Raw genomic sequence first — 18,549 nt, forward strand, 5'->3', positions numbered from 1 at the left:
TATTTATGCGTCGTCGTTTGACAGCTGTCAAACGACGACGCGTAAATTGACTGCCTCGGCAAAGAAGTGCAGGGCACTTCTTTGCAACGTAATTTGAGCCGTTCTTCATTGAACTCAATGAAGAGCAGCTCAAGATTTACGAGCGTCACAGACGCCTCGTATATTACAAGGAGGAGCATTTACGTGTGAAACGAGGCAGCTGTTTTCTCTTGAAAACAGTCTGTCTTTTCACACGTAAATGCCTGCTATCGTGTGCACATACCCTAAGTGAACAGCAGCTACTAAACCTGAGAACAGAGCGAGGGGAGGGTCAGAGCCTCAGTAAACAGTCCACACCGCCCTTGTTTTACTCAGAGCTGTTTTTCTCTTGTTGCGAGTAACTAGCCTCACTCATCACACAGGTAAGGGAGGAGACCCCTTTGGAACTTTTTTAGACCTTGCAATCATGTCAGAAGCTCTAGTTCTTTACAACATCTGCCTTCTACTAAATTATAGTTTGCTGTATACTTGTTTAGGAAGTGCAGAGGTTAAACAGATGCCCGATATGCAAGGAGACAAAACAAGTTATGCTGAGTTATTGCTTTCAGAGCAATCTAGGGTGTAAGTCTATAGCGTTTTGCTTTAAATGTAGTGCAGTGAAAAAAATGTAACAAACAGCATGTGGGTGTTTTTTTTTGGCAAGAAGTTGGAGATGTGTAACTCTTTACAAACCAGTGAAGGAAGACTTACCTCAGAACACCAAACTATTGTGTGTAGGGCTTCACGCCATGATCAGTGCAAGCAAGAAGAGGTGTGTGTGTGTGTGTGTGTGTGTGTGTGTATGTGTGTGTGTGTATATATATATATATATATATATATATATATATATATAAAAAATTAGTATTTTGTTTTTTTTGCTAAAAGATCGCCCTCCTACAAAATAGAATTGTTTATTCCTGAAGCGGTGACCAAAACCCATTCCCTAAGGCCTCATGCACACTTCAGTTTTTTCCTTCAGGGTGCTATCCGTTTTTGTCACTGATAACACCCTGAACCCATTCATTTCAATGGGGCCATGCACACTACAGTTTTTTTGACGGTCCCGTTGCTCCGTTCCGATCCAAAGTAGAGCATGTCCTACTTTGGTCCGGGATTCCGTGACCGTGAGGCCCATGCAAGTCAATGGGGCCGTCAAAAAAACTGAAGGCACACGGAAGGCATCCGTGTGCCGTCCGTGTGTGACGGAGCCGTTGCCTAGCAACTCCTGGGCGGGCAGAAAAATATTACACTAATCGGCAGCCACTTGTCTCTATCAATAACTGATAGAGAAAAGAGGCTGATTAAAAATAAAATAAAAAGCATTTCATACATATCCGGTCGTTGTCTTGGTGACGAGTCCCTCTTCTTCCTCCAGTCCGACCTTCTTTTGTGACGCGGCAGCCTGTGATTGGCTGCAGAGGCCGCTGCTGCCTGTGATTGGCTGCAGAGGCGGTCACGTGGGATGAAGCGTCATCCCTGGAGGCCGGCCTTCTGACGTCATCCTGACTTGCGTGACCGCCACTACAGCTTGGCTGCTGCATCAGTAGATTTCAGTAACTTAGGCCTCATTTACACGATCGTGTGCGTTTTGCGCGCGCAAAAAACGCTGCGTTTTGCGCGCGCAAAAGGCACTTGGCAGCTCCGTGTGTCATCCGTGTATGATGCGCGGCTGCGTGATTTTCGCGCAGCCGCCATCATAGAGATGAGGCTAGTCGACGCCCGTCACTGTCCAAGGTGCTGAAAGAGCTAACTGATCGGCAGTAACTCTTTCAGCACCCTCGACAGTGAATGCCGAACACAATATACACCAACCTGTGAATAAAAAAAGACTTTCATACTTACCAAGAACTTCCTGCTTCCCCCAGTCCGGGCTCCCGGCCGTTGCCTTGGTGACGCGTCCCTCTCTTGTCATCCGGCCCCACCTCCCAGGATGACGCCGCAGTCCATGAGACCGCTGCAGCCTGTGATTGGCTGCAGCCTGTGCTTGGCCTGTGATTGGCTGCAGCTGTCACTTTGACTGAACTGCCATCCCGGGAGGTCGGACCGGAGTTATCGGTAAGTCAGAACGTCTTTTTTTTTTTACAGGTTCATGGATTTTCGGAGCGGAAGTCACTGTCCATGGTGCTGAACCAGTTTAACGCTTTCAGCACCGTGGACAGTGACTGTCTCCTGACGTCGCGTACCCGAACATTTTTTACCGGTTTCGGTCAAAACGAGTTTGGCCGAACCCGGTGAAGTTCGGTGCGCTCATCTCGAATTTGACACTCCGTTTGGATGTTTGTAAACAGAAAAGCACGTGTTGCTTTTCTGTTTACATTCAGGAGTTTGACAGCTCTTGCGCGAATCACGCAGTTCGCACGGAAGTGCTTCCGTGCGGCATGCGTGGTTTTCACGCACCCATTGACTTCAATGGGTGCGTGAGTGCGCGAAAAACGCACGATTATAGAACATGTCGTGAGTTTTTTTCTATTCCTAAATATGTACTTGAATACAAAACCCTGATTGAGTCGGCTTTTAATGATGATCTATTAAGCAAAAAAGAGAGGAGTTTTCTTACTGTTCCCTTCCCTGCCACTCCCTTCATGTATCATCTCCCTAAGATACACAAATCCCTGTCTAATCCTCCAGGTAGACCTATCATTTCTGGAATAGGATCCCTTACTAATAATTTGTCCCATTTTGTTGATATTCACCTACAACCGTTTGTTTTGAAATTGCCCTCCTTTCTCAAGGATTCCACCCAACTGATCAGGGATCTTTTTTATCTACAATCCAATTTTGATATATCTGGTTTTAGTTTTTTAACTGCTGATGTGTCTTCCTTATATACTAACATCCCACACACACAGGGTATGGAAGCCATTTCTTCATTTCTCATATCAGACCCCCGTTTTTCTAATAAACAGCTTAATTTTATCATTGAATGCATTGACTTCATTTTAACACACAATGCTTTTACATTTGACAATCAATTTTACAGACAGATAAAGGGGTGTGCAATGGGGTCGAGGTTTGCACCCTCCTATGCAAACCTTTACATGGGTTGTTTTGAGGAATCTCATATTATGAATGTACATAATTTTACCAACAATATCGTCTTTTATAAACGTTACATTGACGATTTGTTTTTTATTTGGAAGGGAGACGTATCTGCTGCTAATGCTTTTATAGATTTTTTAAATAACAACAAGTTTGGTCTTAGTTTTACGCACACATTTTCGGCGAACAGCATCGACTTTTTAGATTTAACAATAGAGAATAAGGGGAGTCATTTTTCTACCAAAACTCATTTTAAAAGTGTTGACGTAAACAGTTATTTGGATTTTAAAAGTGCGCACTACACTCCTTGGCTAAAGAATGTCCCTTTTGGCCAGTACCGCAGAATAAGGAAGAATTGTTCAGATGATATCAATTTTAATAGAGAGTGCGGTATCCTTAATAAAAGGTTTGTAGAGAAAGGTTTCCCTAGGAGCCTGATTAAGGGGGCAGAACTAAAGGCTAGGGGTTTGACACAACTAGAATGCATTCAAGCATTAGCACCTAGTGATATTAACGATAAAAAAGTAAAATCCAGTGAGCATAAAGTAAATTTTATTACGTCTTTTAATAAAGGTAGTAAACATATTAGGACTATTTTTATGAAACATTGGCATATTTTAACTAGTGATCCTTTTCTTAAACCATTACTTTCAGTGAAACCGTTAATAACGTTTCGAAGATCTAAAACATTGAGGAACTTATTGGCACCTAGTAAATTGTCTAATATTAAAAAGAAAATTTTAGATCCTCTAATAGAAAAAAGGGGATCTTTCTCCTGTGGGCATAAAAGATGCCTTTGTTGTGACAACATCTCTAATAAAGTTATGGAATTCTCCTCATTTAAAACCAGTGTCAAATTTCCTATTAAAAACCACCTTGACTGTGGAAGCTCTTACGTGGTTTATGTGTTACACTGTGCGTGCAATTTACAATATGTGGGTCGGACCACCCAAACACTGAGAAATCGGGTTAATAAACATCGTTTTAATGTCAGACAGGGTTTTCTTAAGCATAGTGTGTCCCGCCATTGTGCACTCAAACATAAGTGTAATTTTGAAAATATAGTTGTTACACCAATTGAACAAATTCCATGCGATGTGCCCAATAGGTTTAATAGGCTGAAACAAAGAGAAAATTTTTGGATCTTTAAACTTGAGACTTTATACCCTGGGGGTCTAAATGACCTCACTGAAACGTCACTAGAATAAAAATTTTTGCTTATTAATTGCTATGTGCTATTTCTTGGATTTTATTCTAAATTACTTGCTTATTACTATTTATTATGAACTATTTATCTATTATTAATTAGGTGTTTATTTAATACCCATATATATGCTATCTGGGTTTTATTCGATATGCGGTCTTTTTCTTTCTTTTGATATAAAGAATGAATTCTTATTGTAATTACATATTTTGCAAGTATTAATATTGTTTATTAAGTTTTTTCCCACTCACAATTTAGTAGTGACCGCCATTCGACTGTTGTGGGTACTCTGCGGTGAAGTCTTTGTTGTTTTGTTTGTCGCCTGTGGCTTCTTTGCCCGTGTGATTTTGTCGGTCTGGCGTTGCGGTCCACCGTGCGGTCCATTGGTCCTGTGTCCCCACTCGGCCGCCGTAACTTTTTGCGTTGCCTGGTTACCTAGTGACGCTATGTTATTTTCTTTGTGCTCAATGAATTCCTCATTTTGGATATATATTTATTTACTTCCCTTTCTTCTTACATCCTTCTTTTAGTGTGCGCAATGTGTGTCCATTAATACTAACAATTGTATTTCTTTTTCGATAGGATTTATTTTCTTATACACGCCATCGGTTGTTCTTTTATTTTATTTACTGTTTCATGTATCATGTTAAATCTATGTTTTTTAAGTATAATTCTCTATATATATATGTATATATATATATATATATATATATTTTTTAAAAATGTTAAAAATGTTTTATATACTTCTGTTGATTCTTGTTACGTAAAAGACGCTTATGTAAGCTGTATCGTCTGACCCCTGACCCGCCCGTATTGGCGGTTCTTTTTTCCCTCCCTTCCGTGTTGAATGCCAATCATCTTTCACTTCACTTGTGTATTTAAACGTGCGTGCATCGCACAATGTGTACTGGCCTGATGAAGACGCTAGTCCGGCGTCGAAACGCGTAGCCCTTTCCTTGCCAATAAATATTTATCATTCTCATAATTTCTGGTTCGTACTTCATTCATAGCAGCGCCGGCGGTCCTTTTTTCCATTCCATTATCCTTAGACCTCCTTTTGTGACGCGGCAGCCTGTGATTGGCTGCAGAGGCCGCTGCTGCCTGTGATTGGCTGCAGAGGCGGTCACGTGGGATGAAGCGTCATCCCTGGAGGCCGGCCTTCTGACGTCATCCTGACTTGCGTGACCGCCACTACAGCCTGTGATTGGCTGCAGCGGCGACATGGATTGAACGTCATCGCTGGAGGCCGGACAGGAGGAATGTAAGTATGAACTTATTATTTTTTTTATTACATTAAAATTTTATTTTACGCGCGCCGAGCATGGTACTGTCCAGGATGCTGAAAGAGTTACCACAAATCAGTGCAGCCCATTAACTCTTTCAGCACCCTGGATAGTACCATGCTCGGCGCACGGAAACGGGCACACGGGAGTGCACACGGAAATCACACTGTCGCTAAAACGGGTTCACGGACCCGTCAAAAGCGGTGATGTAAGTGTGCACGAGGCCTAAACAAAATCTTATGATGATCTATAGATATCTCCAAATGATAGACTGAGAAGAGCCAAACCGAGATGTAGTTAGCCATTGCTTCTTCAGAGGCAAATCTGCGGTTTGACATCACCCCCATCTGAAACTTTACTAGGTTCAAAGGGGTTTTCAATACTTTTTTAGATATGCCAGCATCCGTGCCTCTGTCGAAATCAGCTGAGGCGGCAGCCGACTGGCATGTACAGATGAACGATTTGTAAGGGTATGTTCACACGCTCAACAAAAAACGTCTGAAAATACGGAGCGGTTTTCAGAGAAAACCGCTTCTGATTTTCATGTGTTTTTGAAGCTGAAAATGAAGCTTCTTTTAATTTGGAGCTGCTTTTGAGGCATTTTTCATAGTGTTCAATGGAAAATCCGCTCCAAAAAACGCCTCAATAAGTGACATGCACTTCTTTTTACACTCTGTTTTTTAAAAACCGCGGTGTAAAAAGACGCCCGTATGAACAAAATACTGTTTTTCCCATTGATTCCAATGGGCAAATATTTGTAGGCGTTCAGCTTCTGTTTTTTCAGGTGTTTTACGAGGCATAAATGCCCTGAAGTACGCCTGAAAACACTGTGTGTGAACATACTGTGTGCCGCTTGGCTGCTGCATCAGTAGATTTCAGTAACTTAGGCCTCATTTACACGAGCGTGTGCGTTTTGCGCGCGCAAAAAACGCTGCGTTTTGCGCGCGCAAAAGGCACTTGGCAGCTCCGTGTGTCATCCGTGTATGATGCGCGGCTGCGTGATTTTCGCGCAGCCGCCATCATAGAGATGAGGCTAGTCGACGCCCGTCACTGTCCAAGGTGCTGAAAGAGCTAACTGATCGGCAGTAACTCTTTCAGCACCCTCGACAGTGAATGCCGAACACAATATACACCAACCTGTGAATAAAAAAAGACTTTCATACTTACCAAGAACTTCCTGCTTCCCCCAGTCCAGGCTCCCGGCCGTTGCCTTGGTGACGCGTCCCTCTCTTGTCATCCGGCCCCACCTCCCAGGATGACGCCGCAGTCCATGAGACCGCTGCAGCCTGTGATTGGCTGCAGCCTGTGCTTGGCCTGTGATTGGCTGCAGCTGTCACTTTGACTGAACTGCCATCCCGGGAGGTCGGACCGGAGTTATCGGTAAGTCAGAACGTCTTTTTTTTTTTACAGGTTCATGGATTTTCGGAGCGGAAGTCACTGTCCATGGTGCTGAACCAGTTTAACGCTTTCAGCACCGTGGACAGTGACTGTCTCCTGACGTCGCGTACCCGAACATTTTTTACCGGTTTCGGTCAAAACGAGTTTGGCCGAACCCGGTGAAGTTCGGTGCGCTCATCTCGAATTTGACACTCCGTTTGGATGTTTGTAAACAGAAAAGCACGTGTTGCTTTTCTGTTTACATTCAGGAGTTTGACAGCTCTTGCGCGAATCACGCAGTTCGCACGGAAGTGCTTCCGTGCGGCATGCGTGGTTTTCACGCACCCATTGACTTCAATGGGTGCGTGAGTGCGCGAAAAACGCACGATTATAGAACATGTCGTGAGTTTTTTTCTGCGCACACGCGCTGAGCGCAATTCACGCATCGTCTAAACTGCCCCATTGACTAATATAGGTGCGTACGACATGCGTGCAAAGCACGCGCGTCGCACGCGCGTATAATACGTTCGTGTAAATGAGGCCTTACAGTGATACAGACTACTTCACAGTTCTAGCAGCACCATCCCCACTGCACTCAGGGCACATGCCCTGCCGGCTTATGCCTGAGGCCATAGATCCAGCCCTGTTACTGGGAACACTTTATGGTAAGGGTTCACGTTTTCAGACCTTTACCAGTGTTATTTGTGGATTATCTAACGAAAATGTCAGAAAATAACCTTAACCCCTTAATCAGATGCAAAATACAATGCCAATGTCTTAGCGCAAAACCACATAACTGTATGTTGCAATGATGGTGCGGGCTCAGACGCTCAGCCTGCACAGCAGGTGTCAGCTGTATATTACAGTTGACACTTTGCTGTAATGGTAGGTACTGGAACTACGTAGCTCTGTTCCCTGCTGATTAACCCCGCCGATACCACTGTCAAAAGCGACTGCGGCATCAAAGTGGTTTGTAGCTGATCGGCACCCCTGCAATGCCATTGCAGGGGTGCCAATGTTTGCCAAAGCAACCGGAGGCCAAAAAATGGCCTTCTGGTCTGCCAAGTACAGAAGCCATTTTAAGCCATGCCTTCAAGTCTCCTAGTGGGACTAAAAAAAATAGTTCAAAAAAAGTTAGTAATGTACACAAAGTTTAAAAAAAAAAAAAAAAAAAAATCGCCTTTTTTCCTATAGGTATTTTGTTATAGGAAAAAAATTAAATCTTAAAAAAAGTATACATATTTAGTATCGGTGCATCCGTAACGCCCCGAACTATAAAACTGGCATAATATTTTTCCACACCGTAAAAAAAAAAAAGAAACCTGCCAGAATCGCTGCTTTTTGGTCACCTCGGGTCCAAGAAATGGAATACGAAGTGATCAAAAAGTCGCTTGTTCTTTAAAATAGTACCAATAAAAACTACAGCCTGTCCCGCAAAAAATAAGCCTTTACACAGCCTTCTGAATGGGGGGGTGGGGGAAAGAGGTGGCTCTTAAAATAAGGTGACACAAGTTACCACTGTTAGGCTGTATTCAGACGAACGTGGCGTTTGTGCGCGCGTGAAAAACGCGACGTTTTGTTTGCGTTGTAGTTGCGTGTGGCATCCGTTTGGCCAGCGTGATAGCGTATTTAACGCGCGTATGGCATGCGTTTTTTACGCGCGTCCAAACAACGGAGGGTGGAGTAATGGAGAGGCCAGCCTACAAAAAGACACCTTCTCCAACACCTGCTTGCTGTGAGCACATGTTCGCATCAAGATTTCAAGTTACCTCACACTTTGGCCCGTGTTTGTTGTTTTTGGGTGGTTTTACAGGTTAAAAAACTACTATTGCTGCAGATGTCAGTTTAAACTGTGCGCATGTGCTCAGAAAGTGAAAAGCCACTTCCTGGTTTGTAGTTGTTTTGTCTAGTCTGTTCAACTCATTTACATAGACTTAACAAGAGTTGCGTGAAAAACGCTGTGCGTACGGAGGTGCTTCCGTGTGCCCTGCGTTGTTTTCACACACTCATTGACTTCAATGGGTGCGTGATGCGTTGAAAACGCTGAATCAACGGACATGTCGTGAGTTTTTTGCAACGGAGCAACGCTGCGCAAAAAACGCTGCCATGTCTGCACGGCCCCATTGACTAATATAGCTACGGGCAACGCACGTGAAAATCATGCGCGTTGCACGCGCGTATTTTACGTTCGTCTGAATAAAGCCTTAAACATAGAAAAACTAATACATATGATATCGATGTAATTGTATAGACCGGCAGAATAAAGATGCAATTTTATAGCGCACGGTGAACACTGTAAAAAAAAAAAACATTAATAAATGTATAATATAACCATAAAAGAATTGCTCTTTTTGGCCACGGAATAAAAAGCGATCAAAAAGTCGCTTGCACCCCAAAATGAAACAAATGAAAATGAGATTGTTCTGCAAAAAATAAGCCATCACACAGCTCCGTCAACGAAAAAATAAGAAAGTTATGGCGCTCAGAATATGGCGACGCAAAATGTGCAGTGTTTTCCAAAAGGAAATAAGGGGATAAGATTGCATACCATTTATGAGTGCGACACTGGTCACACATCTATGGATTATTTATTTACCCTATTATTATACCACCTTATGATGCCCCGATGTACTCTGCACAGCCTACATATACCCTGATGTACTCCGCACAGCTTACATATGCCCTGATGTACTCCACACAGCTTACATATACCCTGATGTACTCCGCCCAGCTTACATATAGCCTGATGTACCCGCACAGCTTACATATGCCCCCACATTATAACTTAAATACCCCCACATTATAACTTAAAGATCACTTTGATTCCACCCGTTTAACACCTTAAAGGAACAGTGTCACCACAAAAAAAAATTTCATGTCAGTTTAATGTTAGCGTTTTATTAAAAACGTTTTTATTTATTTGTGTGTTTGTGTGTTACTTTTTTCTATTTTTTCACTTTTTCTTCCCTATGGGGGCTGCCATTTTTTTTCCATTTCTGTATGTGTCGATTAACCACACATACAGACATGGAATACGGCAGCCACAGTCCCATAGGGACTGCGAACGGGTCCCGTCCCATCCACTTCTGTGTACGCCGCCTGTGTGGGAACTGCGCATTGCGCCGCTCCCACACAGTCCAATTTGAAATGCGCGCCGTCCGGCGCCATTTTCCTGTGGACCGGAAGTCGCGGCCGGACAGTAAGATTACTACTTCCGGTCGCGGCTTCCGGACTTGTGCACTTGGACCAGCGGCAGCAGACGGAGCGGACGGGCCGGAGGGAGCCGCGGCGGCAGGAGCAGGTAAGAGATTTCTATGTATGTTCGTGTTTGTGTGTGTTTACTACTGTATGTAAACCTACTACACTGTGTGTTAGCTCAAAAAATGGCGACACACAGTGTAGGAGGTTAGACCGTTCAATCCCACTAGCCAGGATAAAGGAGGGGGGATTCTCAGAGCTCACTAGAGCGAGTGCTTTTTTCCCAATTTTGCAGCAAAAAGCAATGTGGTTGCTTTACCACATGCAATGCTGCAATTTTGGGAATAGCTCCATCTAGTGACCAGCAATGGGAAATATTATAAATTAGAATCTAATTTATAATATTTCCTGACTCGTGAAAAAAATAAAAAAAATTTGAACAATGTTTAATCACCTACACACTAAATGTTTAATTAAAAAAAAAAAAAACATGTTTTGCTGGCAACACATTCCCTTTAAATGCTGTGGTCAATCACGACCACGGCATTTAAATTGTTAGAATCAGGGGGTGCCCCCTCCAACACGCCATCGCGCCCCCCAGGGATTAATAAACAAAGTAAAAAACCTTTTCCCTTTTTAATTTTTTAGTTGTTTTTTTTCACAATGAATGTTAAAAAAAATAAAACTTAACACAACTGGTATCGCTGCGCCTGTAAAAGTCCAAACTATCACAATATAGAGTTGTTTAACCCGCTCGGTGAACACCGTAAAATCGCTAAATTGACGGAAAACGAAAAAATTTATGGCACAGAACATGGCAACGCAACGTTTATTTTTAATTTTATATTTTTTAAAGCGGTAAAACATAAAACATAAAATATATTAATTTGGTATCGCCATAATCGTATCAACCAGTAAAATAAGGTGCACATGTAGTTTTTATCACCGGATGGACGCCGTAAAAACAAAACCCCCACCCCCACAAATATGGCGTAATCACGTTTTTTTTTTTTTTGCATTTCACCCTACAAATAATTTTTCAGTTTCTCAGTAGATTATACGGTACAATAAATGGTGCCATGACAAACTACAACTTGTCCCGCAAAAAACAAGCCCTCATAAAGGCTGTCTACGGAAAAACAGGTTATGGCTTTTGGAAGGCGGGAAGATTAAAAAAATGAAAACTCAAAATTGGCCGTGTCTCCAAGGGGTTAATACAAAGGAGGCCCCAAAATCCACTAGATGCTCCTTCATTTTTGAGGCCTGTGTTTGAGTCCACTAGCACAATGGGGCCAGATGTGAGATATTTCTAAACTAGAGAATCTGGACAATAAACATCGAATTGGGTTTTTCTACTGTTACAGAAAAAAATTGATTAGTATTGAATTTCTGCGAAAAAAAAATTGTCTTGAAAATTTTACTTCCACGTTGCTTTAACACCTTAGTGACCAGCCGAAGTTATGTCAGACAGATGAGGGTCCCACCTCTGGGACCTGCATCTATCTCTAGAACAGGGCCCCCTAAGCCCCGTTCTAGCTTTGTCTGATCTCGATGACTCCCGGCCACTTCCTGGTTATATGGTCGGGAGTTACGAAAACAGCGTAGTAATGAATGGCAGTTACGGAAGTAGCTCAGCGAGCTACGCTGTGTACGTAACTCACGACCATATAACCTTTTTCATGGTCGGAATTCACCTCATTCAGCGGCTGAATAGGGGTTTATCTCCCATTCTGGAGATAGGTGCGGGTCCGAGAGGTGACCCGCATCTATATGACATTTATGACATATCCTGTGGATATGTCATAAGTGTCTCATGGGAAAACTCCTTTAATGACCAAGCAAATTTTATCATTTTTCCATTCTCATCCAAAGCTTTTTTTTTTTTTTCCCGTCTACATAGCTGTATGAGGACTTGTTTTTTTGCGGGATTAGTTGTATTTTTTTTAAATCTTGGGGTGCACAATTTTTTAAAACTTTTTATGAGGGGGGAATAGAAAAACAGCAATTCCGGCATTGTTCTATGTGGTTTAAATTTATGCGGTTCACTTTGCGGTGTAAATAACACATTACCTTTATTCTATGGGTCGGTACGATTACAGCGATGACACATATGTATAGGTTTTTTAATGTTTTACGACTTTTACACAATAAAAACACTTTTATAACTAAAATTATTTGTTTTTGCATCGTTTCTTTCCAAGAGCCATAACTTATTATTATTTTCCAGTACATCCCTCGTGACAGCACCACAGGAGGTTGCCCTATTGACCTCTATAGGGACAGGAAGACAGAGGTTAAAAGGCCCCTCCCACCATCCATTTGCCAGTGTTCTTCCTGTCACTACAGGGTCAGGAGCAGAGAGACGTCGCTCCTGTGGTGCTGTCAGGAGAAAACTCGGGCAGGGGGCAAGATCGGGGAGTCCGTGCACTCCCCCTTCTATTCCTCCTAAAACCTAGGCTAATACCCCTCTAACGAGAGGTCCCTTAGCTCCCAACCTAAAACACCTACCTTAGGAATCCTAGGCAGGATTCCGGTAGTGTGTGGGGTTGGGGATTCCCAAGCAGGCTTCGGCCTGGCTGCGTGACCATGCGAGGACCAGCAGCTCCATATGGTTGGAAGCGCCGGAAAACATCCTCGTCAGCGCCGCATAGCCGGAAATCTCAGTTGCCGGCTATGACGCGGCCGCACCTCAATCGAATAGCCGCGACCGCGACGCGGGCTACTTCCTGTCCGCGGCCATCTTGGAAGGCTGGAAATTCAAAATGCCCGCATTTAAAGGGACACGCACAGGTACAGGAGCTGATATCTCTAACTTGGATTTATATCTTGTGGATTGGATATTGCATGGTCTATTACTTGTTGCGGTAATGGAACTTCCTCGTTCTGACGGAATTTTGGATATGTCCCAGGGTCACGTGAGTCTCACCCTTGGGTAAAGGTTATGACTCCGTATGTAAGTACACCATACTTTACCTGCCTTCTGTTTTCTTTAGGATAAAGATTCCTCTCAGTGACAAACTGATAAAAAGAGGGTTAAAAAAATGTGCGACTTGGGCAAAAAAATTGCCAGAGTCGCATAGGAAACAATTGTGTCAGGATTGTATTGCAAAATTACTAAAAGAGGAACAACCGACATTTATGTCTGAACTTAGGGCTATGATTCGTGAAGAAGTGAGTCAGTCAGTAGCCCCCCTCGCCCCTCAAGGAACTCCCTCACACTCCCGGGCAAAAAGGCCACGGACTGAAGTGGAACAAAAATATTGCCCACCATCTCAGGGGTCTGACTCAGAGAAGGAGTGTTATTACCTATCAGAGTGTGAGTTAGAAGGAGAGGAACTCTTGCCTTCAACTTCATCTACTCAAGAGAAGAAACATTTCTTCTCTTCTGAGATGTCCGATACCTTAATCCAGGCAATACGGGAGACCATGGATATTCCCGAAGAAGAGCAACCCCATACCATCCAGGATGAGATGTTTTGGGGCTTAATGGAGAAGAAAACAAAGATTTTTCAGGTAAACGAAAATCTCAAGACAATGGTAACGACTGAATGGGAGGATTCGGGAAAAAAGACTCTTCATTTCAAGAGAATTTAAAAACAGACTTCTCTTTGATCCAGAAGACACTAAATCTTGGGATGAGATCCCAAAAGTAGATGTCCCAGATGGCAGGGTTGCTAAAAAAAAACTGCAATCTCCTTTGAAGATTCCTCTCAGTTGAAGGACCCCATGGACCGGAAGGCAGATGGGCTGCTGAAAAGAGCTTGGGAATCTTCATCCGCTTTGATCTCTACGAATATCGCGGCCACATCTGTAGCAAGAGCATTGTTTATATGGTTAAACCAGCTGGAGACCCATTTGATGATGAAAACATCACGACAAGATCTATTAGAATCTCTGCCCTTACTAAAGATGGCAACCGGATTCTTGGTAGATGCTTCAGCAGAATCCATTAGATTTGCTGCCAGGAATGGAGCTCTCTCAAATGCTACTAAAAGAGCATTATGGCTCAAAATGTGGTCAGGAGATAACAAAGTCCACAAACAAGTTGTGTTCTATCCCATTTACAGGTTTTCTGATGTTTGGTCCTCTCCTGGATAACCTGCTGGAGAACGCAGCGGATAGGAGAAAGGAGTTTCCAGAAGAGAAACCTAAAAAAACAAACCCTCAGTTACGGAGGTTTCACCAACAGAGGGAGCCAACCTTACAGAACTACAGCGGGAAAGGGAAGACCGGTCGCTGGTGTTACCCCAAGGGAGGAAGTGGTCGAGGATATCTCTTTAACCCCAATAACTCATTTCAGCCCTCAAAGCAATGACGCCAAGAGTGTGGGGGCGGGGAGACTCCTAAATTTTATTACAAATGGACCGGAATAACCCAGAACCATTGGGTTCTAAATATTATAGAAGAAGGGTACAAATTAGAATTCTCCTCCATTCCTCCAGAGAAATTTCTAATAACCAAATACCAGAAACTGCTCAAATTGAGAGCAATTACTCCAGTTCCCCACAATGAAAAATTCAAGGGCCACTATTCAAAAATCTTCTTAAAGCTGAAGTTACTGAACAAATGGGTAAAATATCGCAAATTCAAGATGGAATCTATCAGATCGACTATTCCTCTAATAAGGAGGAAGCGTCAATGTGTACGATCGATTTTAAAGGATGCGTACTATCACGTCCCTATCCACCATTTGCGATACAGAACTGTCCTTCCATTCTCCACTTCCAGTTTGTCTGTCTCCCCTTCGGAATTTCCTCCGCCCCCAGAATTTTTACAAAAATTATGGCAGAGATTATGGCATTCTTAAGAAGTCGGCATAATAATTATCCCATATTTAGACTAATACCTGTTGACAGCAGATACTCCGTCTATCTTAAACAGTCATTGGTCACAGGTTCTTTCCCTACTACAGGAATTGGGATGGATAATCAACTTTCAGAAGTCAAGTCTTCCACCCCAAAAACAGAAGGTCTTAGGAGTGCTGCTAGACTCCTCCCTTCAACATTCCTTCCTCCCAAGAGAAAAAAAAACTTCTACTGACAGAAGTGAGAAAATTTTGGAGGAAGAGCTCCTGTTCCATAAGGGAAGGAATGCAGATGTTGGGAATGATGACGTCTTGCATCCAATCTATTCCATGGAGTCAATTTCACTCGAGACCCTTAGGCTGGATTCACACGACCATGTTACGTCCGTAATGGACGGAAAGTATTTCGGCCGCTAATCCCGGACCGAACACAGTGCAGGGAGCCGGGCTCCTAGCATCATAGTTATGTACGATGCTAGGAGTCCCTGCCTCGCTGCAGGACAACTGTCCCGTACTGTAATCATGTTTTCATGACGTAACATGGTCGTGTGAATCCAGCCTTACAGAATCTGATCCTATCCCAGTGGGAAAACAGGACTCCTTCAATTCAGATTTCCGAAACCGTGAAATCATCTCTCCATTGGTGGCTCTGCACAAACAACATAAGCAAGGGGGTCCCTGGAGAATGGTCCCTAAACAGGGAAGTCTTTCTGTCCTTAACCCGAAGATGGGGTTATCCACAAATAGACCTGTTTGCCACAAGGAAAAACTCCCAGGTAGAGACGTTCTTCTCCCTAAATCTCAGACAACCCTTTGGGGGTAGATGCATTATCCCATCCCTGGAACATGGATCTGGCCTATGCCTTTCCTCTGTTTCCCCTAATACCAATGGTATTAAGGAAAATCCAGGAGGATTTCCCAAATCTAATTTTATATTAAAAATTATTCATCATCTTTACCCTACACTGTCATGTAAATCACAAATGTCCTCTTCCCCAGTGTAGTGTGCTGTCCCTGAACATGACTTTGTGCAGTCACATCAGACATGCTTATGACTCTAAGCCACTAATGTATCCTGTCATAGCTCACATGTCCACAGTTTACACTTACACAGACAGACACTGCGAGCAGGAGGAAGGAGACCGACCACCTATTCCCAGCAAGAACGCCAGAAGCCCTAAGAAGAGGGACACCACTAGAACCCTCCTACCATAACTAAAGGATAAGCGGCCGTAGAACAGCATCATAGATGTAGTGCTGAACCAAGCGTTTCTAAAATATCACTCTTACCCCGTAGAAAGTTCCCACTGCCTAGATTCAATTCACTCCAATTGAATAAAGTAGGACAACTCTCGGGCTACTGCGCGTTTCTATTTACTGCAATAGAAGTGCAAAGTGGTGGCCGGGAGCTACTGCGCATGCTCAGGAAACGTGCACTCCCGAGAATCCAGGTAGCTACATGTGTAACGCAGCCACGGCTGCTGGACCACAACAGTGACCATAACCATTGGCCACCATGAAATTAAAACCATGGTGAAATGGGAGTGGGAAGAAGCCACAACTCAAGAACGGCAGAGCTATGAAAAATAAATGTATTTACGTTCTCTAACATATAAACTTGTATTATTGATATGGAAAAACTACATCAAAGGGCTCTTTTAATAAATATACTAAATCCTACCTGAGTGGTGTAATGTCAGGGTAGGGAGACAGACAAGTGAGCCCTAATCTACCCGCCAATCAGTCCCTGCCTACTTGCAACGATCCGCCCTAGGCGACGGGGTACAACTGGGCGACGGTCCCTACACTCAATAGGTGCACGACAGACAAACAGACAAGGGTACAAAGAAGCCAGGGAAATGGGGAAGTTGCCCACGGGAACACCGTGAGCAACAAGCGAAGTGAACAAGCCGAGTCAAACCAGGAGATGAGCGAGGTACAAAAACGCAGTGCAGAAGAGTGGTAAGTAAAGCCAAGGTCAAAAACAAGCAGAAGATCAGTAGTTCAAGAAGCTGCAGCAGGGCCAGGAAACCAGCAGAGAAGAATCACAAGCAAAGGAGGAACAGGAAAGGCAGGTATAAATAGACAGAGGGCGGGAGCTAGCTCCGTCTGGCCAGGCTGTGATAGGCTCTCCCACTCCTCAGCCTCCCAGCCTGACTGGTAGAAGATCGTGTCACTCTCTCAGACTTAGGAGCAGGTGCAGACTGATTACCTATGGGCGTCGACACAGAAGTTGTGTCTGGCAGATCCTTTACAAGTGGCCTTTGGGTCAAGGCTGCTATAACTAGAGGGCAAATAGTACATCTGCACTGGGCCCTATGGCAGCAGCACAACTCTCAACAGTATCTGCGTCCAAAGGATGGGCCATCATTATTGCAGTCCTGAAATCGCTTTAAATATATCAGGAGACCGCTAGAACAGTCACTCAGAGGGGTGGGGCTGGCAGCATACAGTGAGGAGAGCCAAGGAGCACTTGCACATCAAGTGCCCACCACAGTGAATTAAACATTTCTCGGTCATGCATGAGACAAAGGTATAGTTATAATGCCTTCCCCATGGAGTGAAGTACGACTTGTGGTGTATGTATGTATGTATGTATGTATGTATGTATGTATATGTGTGTGTCATTTTATTTCCATGAAGCATCTAGAATGCAGTTGTTGCATGGATTGTGCAATAGCTTGAAGTATTTGAGAAGGTGAAGCCTGAGACATGTCAGCATTCCATTTAGAGAGCATAGAAGGGACTGGGAAAATAATCTGATGGGGCGTGTAGGAAATTATAGCTTGATCTATTTGATAGCGGTGTTCGTACTAGCATACCATTTTCATTGGGGAAGAAGGAGAAAGCCACTACCGGGAATGCATGTTGGAGCTCTGGTGGTGACGTCGTTGTTTTGATAGACGTGAGACCCCAAAAGTGGTGGAAAATCTATGGAAAATGGTGTGGTTAGAGCCATTGTTAGTTAATGTTAATTGGGCTTAAAAGGAAGGACGTAAACCCAGAATGTTTACTGAGTTTTAGGCCGGATTCACACGAGCGTGTGCGTTTTGCGCGTGCAAAAAAACGTGGCATTTTGCGCGCGCAAAAGGTCCATAACGGCTCCGTGTGTCAGCAGCGTATGATGCGTGGTCTGCGTGATTTTCGCGCAGCCGCCATCATTATGACACTGTTTGTAAACCGAAAAGCACTTGGTGGTTTTTCTGTTTTCATTCATAGTTTTTACTGCTGTTGCGCGAATCACGCGCGTCCCACGGAAGTGCTTCCATGTGCTGCGTGTGATTTTCACGCACCCATTGACTTCAATGGGTGCGTGATGTGCGAAAAGCGCACAAATATAGGACATGTTGTGAGTTTTACGCAGCGGACACGCTGCGTGAAAATCACGGACTGTCAGAACAGCCCCATTGACTAACATAGGTGCGTGAAAATCACGTGCGTTGCACGGAACGATTATACGTTCATCTGAATAAGCCCTTACACTAGGCTCTCCATGTTGACAGGAGGAGAGGGTTGCTCCTCGGCGTAACTACGATGTAGGACGTTACGTAGCATGATACATGGTGGTTACGTTTGGTTCAAGTACACGTTTGTTTGTGTACAGAGGTATTGTATCATATGCTATC

The 18,549-nt window shown here is 43.7% G+C and overlaps 1 protein-coding gene across 1 annotated transcript in view; it reads left to right on the plus strand.

Annotated features, from left to right (window-relative positions):
• The first annotated feature begins 342 nt into the window (after positions 1-342).
• LOC142742375 (17-beta-hydroxysteroid dehydrogenase type 6-like) overlaps positions 343-18,549 on the plus strand; it is a 58,398-nt gene continuing 40,191 nt past the window's right edge. The window contains exon 1 of the mRNA XM_075852021.1: positions 343-401. The gene's annotated coding sequence lies outside the window, so the exon portion shown is untranslated. The remainder of the gene's footprint in view (positions 402-18,549) is intronic.

This window comes from Rhinoderma darwinii, chromosome 2 (genome assembly GCF_050947455.1).
Source record: "Rhinoderma darwinii isolate aRhiDar2 chromosome 2, aRhiDar2.hap1, whole genome shotgun sequence".
NCBI classification, from domain to species: Eukaryota; Metazoa; Chordata; class Amphibia; order Anura; family Rhinodermatidae; genus Rhinoderma; species Rhinoderma darwinii.